This window comes from Cydia fagiglandana, chromosome Z (genome assembly GCF_963556715.1).
Source record: "Cydia fagiglandana chromosome Z, ilCydFagi1.1, whole genome shotgun sequence".
Taxonomy (NCBI): Eukaryota; Metazoa; Arthropoda; class Insecta; order Lepidoptera; family Tortricidae; genus Cydia; species Cydia fagiglandana.
The window spans coordinates 24756983-24767057 of record NC_085959.1 but is presented as its reverse complement, the minus strand read 5'-3'; positions in this window follow the sequence as shown (position 1 = coordinate 24767057).

The following is a 10075-nucleotide window of genomic DNA, read 5'->3' as shown; positions in this document are numbered from 1 at the left end:
TCTTGTAGATTGTAGATGTAGAGTATAACTGTAACTAAAATTTTAAAGCCTTAAACCATTCTAAACTTGGATTGTATATTCATTCATATATACCTACTAAGATGTTATTATATTCATAATTTTTTTTAAGTGAGTGGTTCAAGGTTTGGTTCGGGTCACGTTGAATCCGGAACGATGTCAGGTTTAATTTCCGACCGGCACTTAACGTGATTTCGTGCTCTAATGGCTATAGAAACGAGGAAATCCCGAAAGCATCTAACGAAAGAAACCAGTGCGCTTTGGAGCGGTTCATATTTTACAGACATCACAATAAACGTTTATTTTATCCGAACAACATATTTTTTAAGTATTACATATTTTAAGGCCTATAAAAGACACCGTGCCTGTTACAGATCTTACTGCTTTAGGCACACTTAAATACTATACTTGATAATACTCGTACATAGTACCTATCACACGGTAGTCCTGAATTATTCGGTTAAAATTAATTTAACATCGGTTATGCATATGAAAAATCAGTGTAACACGAAACTTAAGTAGGTACCCACCTGGGGAAATGTAACGTTTCATGTATGGGAGTAAGACTGGTGGTCGAAAGTAAGGAACTATTTATGATGAATGTTTAAGTCGCGTGCACGGAACAGCGGCTCTGACCGTTTACAAATGGCGTTGTAGGGCTGTCTAGCCTCTCCGGAGGAAACTGAAAGAAACCCTGACTTTTTATACCATCTGTAATGACGGTAATATATTAACTAACGGTTATACATATCATTTGTTGATAACCAGCCACACCTGAAGACAAGGTACCTTTATAGGTACTTCATGTATAGGTTAGATCTGACTAGTAGGTCAAATTTATAGCACAATCGGAATATTAGGACTTAGGACAAACCTTGAAATCCTGAAATTTTGTATGTAAGGTCTCTTTGTCATGTCCACACTATTTGACATCGGGGGACCTTGAGGAACCGCCGCAATCTTGGAAATTGTGTACCATCTTGGGAAAATTTGCATTTTACTCGGAATGTAAGTTATGATTTAAGGCATTATTAATGCCGATTAAATTTTACACAAATATGTCTTCGACACCTTTTCCGAAGAAAAACATGTTCTTAGAGAAATTACTTGCCAAATCCAGATTTAGCGCTTATTTTTCCAAGGGACACTCTTATTAGGAAACTTGGAGGAATATGAATTCCAATTTTGCCTATACATTTGTACCGGTTGCCTATATATGTCTTGTGACACCTCATTGGTGGCTGTAGAACGTGCCAAAGAATTAAAAATGGGTAATAACTTTGTAAAAATATGACCTAGAAATGATATTAGTTTAATGTACATATACCTCGAAAAACATAACCCTCCATCGACAGTTAAGTGAAAAGGAACCAACCCTATTCCTTATTAAGAAAACATTACCTACTTTAATTACTCAAACAACGCAACGGTGCTGTGTGAAATTACAGACGTCAGAAGACGAACCGTACAAAGAATTACGGGTATCCGTTTGTAAGACATGGAAATTCCCAATACTTAGAACGGCACTAACAAAATAGCTTAAATACCTACTCATTATTTACAGCATCATAATTTACATATTGCATTGCTTAATTATTAATCCTTTGCAACCGAGAAATTTTGCTATGAATTCAATTTACCGGTTACCTGACGTACCAATGCACTTCTACAACACTTACCATTATAATTATTCTGAAAGCTTTGCTTATGATTGCAGAAATATCCAAATATGGTACCATTTATTCTACGAGTATAAAACGATGACTTGTACTTGAGTAATGCTGAAAGTTTCTGAAATGAGCCAGAAACATTTATTTTGTGAAAATTTATACCCGGTCGCTTCCTCACACCTAAAATCCACGGCGATAGGCGGAAAATAATTATAATTTTTCCTATTAACTCTGACACAAAGAAACTTTTACAGCAGGGAGGTACCTAGTTCCTACATGACATGTTATAAAGAACCTTCAAATGTATTATTCTGTGGTGAATGTCTTGCAGTTTCGTTTGCATTAAATGCCTACCTACGACCTACTTACGACTCAACTCATTTAATGCTAAAGCTACGTACTGTTTACATATCCGATGGCCTGGTTTTCTCGGTATGTAGTGAAAAAGATTCGTGGAGGCGTACCGCCTTTATTATTTTGTAGCCGATGGCATAGTTTTCTCGCTAAAGCGAAAATGCTTGGCCAAAATGTAACGACAATGTGTTGTGTTTTAGCGCTCAATGGGTTAAGCATATATTTGAAGCGGATATAGGTATCTGAAGGATTTGTCTCTTAACACAATGCAAACATTGTTTCTTGACCCCCCTCTTTCCACTTTGTATATCATGAATTATTCATTATACGAATATTTGAGGTCGTGTTTTGGAGTAGCGCCGTATATCTGAAATATAACGAAATGTATTCTCGGGTCAAAGTAGAATTGTAATTTCGCTTGGGGACCGCTTTTATGGACCTGTTTATGTAATACCAAGATAAAGCTACAATAAACAAAAAGGACCCTGAACATTAGAGCGTATACTAATAATACGAAAATTACTTTAAAGTGAAAAGTAACTTTAATATAATTTATAATAATAAACATTATTGTTTCTTAAGAATAGATATTCATTTTAAATATACTACAATTAAAACCTGTGAACAGTGTGTAATGTACAAGGCATAGTTAATTCAATAAGTTTTACTTCTTGCATGTGCAATTGTGCACAGTACATATCCTTACCAGCTTTATTTTACTTAGTGTAAGAGTAAAAACACCAGACACCACTTTATAACAACATTTATTAGGGAATCACAAATATTAGAATATAGTTCTGAAAATAATATGCAAGGACGCTCTCGCGTAAAACCAATCTAAGATGGACGATCACCTCTAGTGATGTGACCATGCCGGTTACCGTAGTGATGTCAAACACCGATGAAATGACGACCCCACCGTTTAGCTCGGCCATCTTCTGACCCGACCTACGTCCCGTCAGGTCACCGTTATCAAGGCCGCCACTGAAGACTGCCGCAGCCAACGCAGTCGCAGCAAGCTGGGCCTTCACCAGGTGGCGGTAGCCTCCACCAGTTCATTACTGGTTGGCTCCTCCGTTGAGTTGGCTCCTCAACTGGTGGGAGGCTAATGTGGGACACGTCTCATGCATGTGCATAGGTGCCCTCCGATACAGCACATGTAAACAGTACAAACTCTTATTCACGAAACTCTATAACATACATGTGAAAAGCCTCAGTTCCTTAATATAACTAAGGCGTTATAATTCACCCTAGCGCCATCGATAGGCTTTGCATTAGCATACCACAATGTTGTTCAAAATAATCATGATAAGGTTTCGACGATATATTAATGCGCAAATGGCACAGTTAGACCCTTTGATCACAGGTCCGGCTTGATAGCCATAAAATTATACCGTAATAACCATCACAGTCAAAAGGTCTACTTCTGTAAATACATGAGAAAGATGCAGTTATGATTGGACAGAACTCATGAGCACTCTTTAGCAACATTGTTAATAAATTACATAATCACCCTTAATGGCGACGTAATCAAGTAGGTACTTCATGTCACCGCTTTCTAGCATCGTGACTAATGGCATATAACCACAGATTTGATTATTGGACAAAAAGAAAACATTACCGTGTTAAAATACCACATGCAGGCTAGAATATCACTGCCCTTGTAGGGGCAACGACCGTAGAAGTCAGCCCTTCACGATAAGGCTGTCACGGAGCCCATTGCACGCACTCGTTCTACTGGGCATCTTGAACAGGCACTACCTCAACGTCTACTGGATCCGGAACTGCGCCAGCGATCTCTAGAAGGTATTAGTGCAAGCAACCCTTTCAAGGTAACCTTGAGATCATCAGTCTTAAGGTCATTTAAATATCCTTTTGTAAACAGTCTCAAGCCAACCTCTCAAGGTCAACAACAAATAGTACGATATAGATAAAACAGTTATCGGTAGTAGAAATAATGGTCCTCTTAAGGATAATCTCATATCACATACAATGGACCGCCTCTTAAGGCCTACACTGCAGATACCAGGAACAAACTAGCCTCTTAAGGATAGTACTATGTTATAAGCAATGGACCGCCTCTTAAGGCCTACACTGCAGAAACCAGAAACAACTAGCCTCTTAAGGTTAGTATTATGTCATCAGCAATGGACCGCCTCTTAAGGCCTACACTGCAGAAACCAAAAACAACTAGCCTCTTAAGGTTAGTATTATGTCATCAGCAATGGACCGCCTCTTAAGGCCTACACTGCAGAAACCAAAAACAACTAGCCTCTTAAGGATAGTATTATGACATCAGCAATGGACCGCCTCTTAAGGCCTACACTGCAGAAACCAAAAACAACTAGCCACTTAAGGATAGTATTATGTCATCAGCAATGGACCGCCTCTTAAGGCCTACACTGCAGAAACCAAAAACAACTAGCCTCTTAAGGATAGTTAATACTATGACATAATTGTCATCAGCAATGGACCGCCTCTTAAGGCCTACACTGCAGAAACCAAAAACAACTAGCCTCTTAAGGTTAGTATTATGTCATCAGCAATGGACCGCCTCTTAAGGCCTACACTGCAGAAACCAAAAACAACTAGCCTCTTAAGGTTAGTATTATGTCATCAGCAATGGACCGCCTCTTAAGGCCTACACTGCAGAAACCAAAAACAACTAGCCTCTTAAGGTTAGTATTATGTCATCAGCAATGGACCGCCTCTTAAGGCCTACACTGCAGAAACCAAAAACAACTAGCCTCTTAAGGATAGTTAATACTATGACATAATTGTCATCAGCAATGGACCGCCTCTTAAGGCCTACACTGCAGAAACCAAAAACAATTAGCCTCTTAAGGATAGTGACAAGCAACAGACCGCTCCTTAAAGCCTTTGTTGCTATTACCGGCGCCAGGAACTAGCCTCTTAAGGATAGTATCCCTTGCCATGACGAAGTAACAGCCCTTCTTAAAGAGCACACAATAATTTAAGCTCTATAGCAGACATTGAAGCAACCGGTAGAATTATGAACCAGCCTTTCGATTAAAATGGCTAACAGTGAGGTGGCATAAAATAACATATCGCAAGCATTACCACGGTTACTACAATATTTAATCAAGCGCAAATGTGTTTATTTTCTAGGTTTAGCCGGCAACCTGTTAACAAAACACATTAGTATGACAACAGTAACCCAGATCTAAATCTGGAATAAAACAAAATCACAACTCGGTTCCTAATCCGAGAGTAAGTAATATAAATAATAACTCAGTTCTCCGAGTATTCAATAAAAGTATAACTCAGTCTTAGTCTGAAAATATAGTCAGTTTTTTATCTGAAAACGGTACCTGAAATAACAGCACTTGCCTTCATTAGTCGGCAAACCCGTTAACAAAACACATTAGTATGACAACAGTAACCCAGTTCTAAATCTGGAATAAAACAAAATCACAACTCGGTTCCTAATCCGAGAGTAAGTAATATAAATAATATAATAACTCAGTTCTCAATCCGAGTGTCTAATAAAATTATATCTCAGTTCTTAATCTGAGAATATACTCGTCGTCAGTTCTTAATCTGAAAACGGTACCTGAAATAACAGCATTTGGCGTGAACATGGAAAATATAAAATAATAAGCAGTTGCTACTATGCAACCAATGTAAATGATCATGTGCAACTTGGCGTGCCTCTTCCGTGCCCCTAAATAAAGGCAACACTCTTACTATACCACGGTTGAACTACAGTAGAGCCTGAACAGAAGTTCACGTTATCGAGGTTCCTCTGTTACCCAGGTTCGTCTTACCGAGGTTTCACAAATTTGTATTTTCAACCATCATGAAAGTGTATATTGATAATGATCAATCAGCCGAATCAATGGCACATATGCTTAAACCATAAAGCTTTCAATCCCAAGACACAAGGTTGATTTTCTTCAGCTGTATATGTGCATTTTATGTGTAGGTAACTCATCACATCATCTTATACCTGCACAAAACTAAATAATTTTGTTAAATGCCATGCAAGCACACATTTAAAAGTAAATGAGTTCATAACATAATAAACCACAATTTATGCAGTTTGCAAAACAATGAAATAGATACTTAGTGAACCCACAAAATTTGTGAAACATTATTATTATTATTATTTTTAACTTCTGATTTATGAAACCCAGAAGCAATAAAAGTGTACTGTTTTATAATGCAAACAGTACCATAACACACTACAAGTTCAGACGAAAACCGTTAATAACTTCAAACAGTAGCTCATGAAATGATATCCTTCGGTCAATGTTCATTAGTAGTGAATGGGTTAAAATAGTTACTTAGAAAGCTTTAACCTTTAACCAAACTATTTACCTTCGTTTAATATTCATCCATTTAACACTCAACTGACGGGTACGTTTAGAGTCCAGTAGCACTTGCATGTAAAAGACAAGTATATTATGTAGACCGTCAAAGTCCATATTGACTCCTGGAAGTATTTACCTCGCTTACCATTAGCAACAACCTGCTTTATCAGTGTCATATTCAGCTCAGTAAATAAATATTTAGTTCAATATGTCCATCTCTTTCATAAGATTTAAACCTTGAAAACTCCTGTAATCATACTTCACCGGTGCAAATATTATAAAGTTATGATCAAAACTTCACCAGCAATCAAGTTTTGTTATAAGGAAATGCATCTGAAAAATACTGCTAGAACACAAATGATTATCTTTGTCAATAACTCAAACGCTTGACAATGTAATGCCAATAAAATTTTCATTAGTTTGGTAAGTCTGTTTAAATATATGTCTTTGGTACATTTTATAACATGACATTTTGTGAAAAATATTTGCAATGCAAACATAAACCAACATCCCTATGAACAAAACAATCACAACACAACATACTATAAGTTGTATGGAATGGTTGGATAAACATTTTATTCATAATTAATAAAATAATATGTACAGACAGACAGAAATTATCCTTGTTACTTTCCTTGCCATTTTTACTGAGATACTGCCTTTTACTATAGCAGTATGTCTCCAACTTAATATGAATTGCAAGGATGTATGAGGTTATATGAGATATGGAACATCTTTTTTAAAATATTCAGCCCGAGGAGGCTCCGGAAACGTGGAGTGACTAAACCTGTCACAGACAATACTAACCAGCTACAAATAGATGCCAATAATTCCTTTTGCTTATTCACAAAGCGCATTTTACCAACCCTGTCCATGTAACACATACTAACCATTACTATCCATGTAAAACATGAACAATCATTTTAATTCTAAATAAATACCTCATTTTCCATGACATCAGAGATTAGTCACTTATCAACATTTTCTGCATATAATGAATTACTTGAACATAATATAACTGGCATCCATAACCAACTAACTTTGAAATATTATCCATGTCGATTTGGGTTCATTATAGAGATCTGAGCTGATAGGCGCTCTAATGCCTTCAACGGTATGGTAATTCACTTCAAGAATCATTGCTGTCAAATTTCTGGAAATTACACAACTCAAAAACATACTAACAAAGCATTATTTCAGTTGCAATAAGCATGTTTTACACACACACATATATGAAACAACAATTCACTTTCCTTACCGGTTTGTGTCTTTGAAAACTTGGAATCTATTTTAATTTGACTGTAAAGGGAAAGTATTAAGTAGCACTCATTGTTAACTGTGAAAGCATAATATCACCATACACATAGTATCAATCAAGGCTAAATTTATATTACCAAACTAGTTTTGTATGACTTTTACTTGAATGGGTTTCTCACCGCACACAACCATTAGAAAATGATCATAGCATTGTGTTAATATGTCATGTGTATATAATCACATTATGTTATGTATCTGAAAGCACATGAATCACAAAAATAACACAACATATAAGAGAAGCAGTGAATATTTACCACTATGGCCGGGGCCATTCCGGGGAACGTTCCAGGGAACATTCTTATCTGTTGGATCAACGACTTCTTACCTGAGTTAACTTTAATTCTTACTTTGTAATCCCAAGGATTTCTTTTATTCATACCATACTGTCAGCCTATGTCTTGTAATCTTCTGCTGTGAATATTGTAATACATATTCATCATCATCATGGAATCAGCTTTATTACACTGTCCATATGTATTTTTTTTTTTAGCCAGACATGTTCATTTATGATGGACAGTAAACTGAAATAGATATCTGAAAGTAAACACAACAAAAGGCAAAGGTACAGTACGTCGGTAGCCGACAGCCGCTTAGTAGGTTAGTCACAGGCTTGTAATTGTCGGATGAGGTTAGTTTGTAAGTTATCCTTGTAAGTATAAATTTGACTTTGTAGTCCCTAACTGATGAGTGGTGTTGATGCGTTTACTCATTACAATCAGAGTAATTATTTTATATAACGATAACGTTCACAACAATGAAACAAGGAATGATTACGCGAGGTTAATTTTGTATTGCCAATTTCCGACAAATTATATCGCAGTAGGCGAAAAGTTCACATCGCACTTCTGAAGCTGTAAGAGTAAAAACACCAGACACCACTTTATAACAACATTTATTAGGGAATCACAAATATTAGAATATATGTAGTTCTGAAAATAATATGCAAGGACGCTCTCGCGTAAAACCAATCTAAGATGGACGACCACCTCTAGTGATGTGACCTTGCCGGTTACCGTAGTGATGTCAAACACCGATGAAATGACGACCCCACCGTTTATTAGAAACTGAATTATATTAGGACCGTATAGGAATACGTTCATAAAGAAACAGACAAAGAGACATTTAATCTAGGTCAGAGCAAAAACCAATATTTTTATAATTATATTAAGGTCAATGCGGCTAATTCCGTCATAGACTCTATTCCGCCCACGAGTGTACCTATATTTCTTTGATTTTCTATCGGTGGAATAAAAAACTATTTACTTTGGTTGCTGAAACTATAAGCAATTGCTGCTTTGTCGATGAAATTATCAATGTTGTTCGTTGTTCGAGGAAAACGCTAGTGGACGGAATAGCCCCTATCAGGGAATAAGCCACATTGACTTTACCAATATAATGATATTTTTGAATAGATAGGTATAATATTTAAACAGATTTTAAGAGTAGGTGCGACGGTTTGTCATTTCTCACCGGAATCGTAAGGCGGACCGCAAATACCAACTAATGTTTGTTTAGGTCTATGTTAGCTTACTCTGCTCATACCCTATTCAGTGGCACCGAAATAATCCTAGGTCCTTGATGGCCATTTTCTTATTTTGGCTAAATGTTTGTAAGTATGTCACTGAAGCTTTATTAAATTATGTGAGTAGGTACTCGTACCTATATGGAGTACATAATTATATGTATAACATGCCAGTGCATATGCATTAGCACTCAGTGTTAGTGCATACTTATTTTATTATGCCTTTGTAGGCATAAATTTAGCAAACACAATACATAAAGGAATTAATTCATAAAGTGGTCTTTCACTTTAGCAGCAGGGTGTACATTTATTAATTAAGTAAGCCTTAATTATTTTCGCCAGTTTAATACATTGGACTGGAAAAGAAAACTTCTTAGGCTTGTTTTAACATCGTAGACGTCGGCCGCGTAATGTAGGGAACCATGTTTGCTCAGCACTCGTACATTATTGCGCGCACTTCTTCGATGTGCTGGCGCTCTAGGCCGCCGGTTTATTTTTGAAATCTTTCATATCGACTAAGCCAGTTTCGCTGAGTCAGACTTTAATATTGCTCTTGTCTTCTATGACAGTGTAATTAGGTTCACTCCATTTTAACCGCGTAGTTCTCAAAAGTTTCATACCCTTACTGGGTATTTCCGCGATAAATTATACATTTTTAGGGTTCCGTACCTCAAAAGGAAAAAACGGAATCCTTATTGGATCACTCGTCCGTCTGTCTGTCTGTCACAGCCAATTTTCTCCGGAACTACTGGACCAATTATGTTGAAAATTGGTACACATATGTAAATTTGTGACCCAAATACGGACTTTTAACGTAAAGAAATAAATTATGATACCTGTGGGATATTGTATGCATTAGA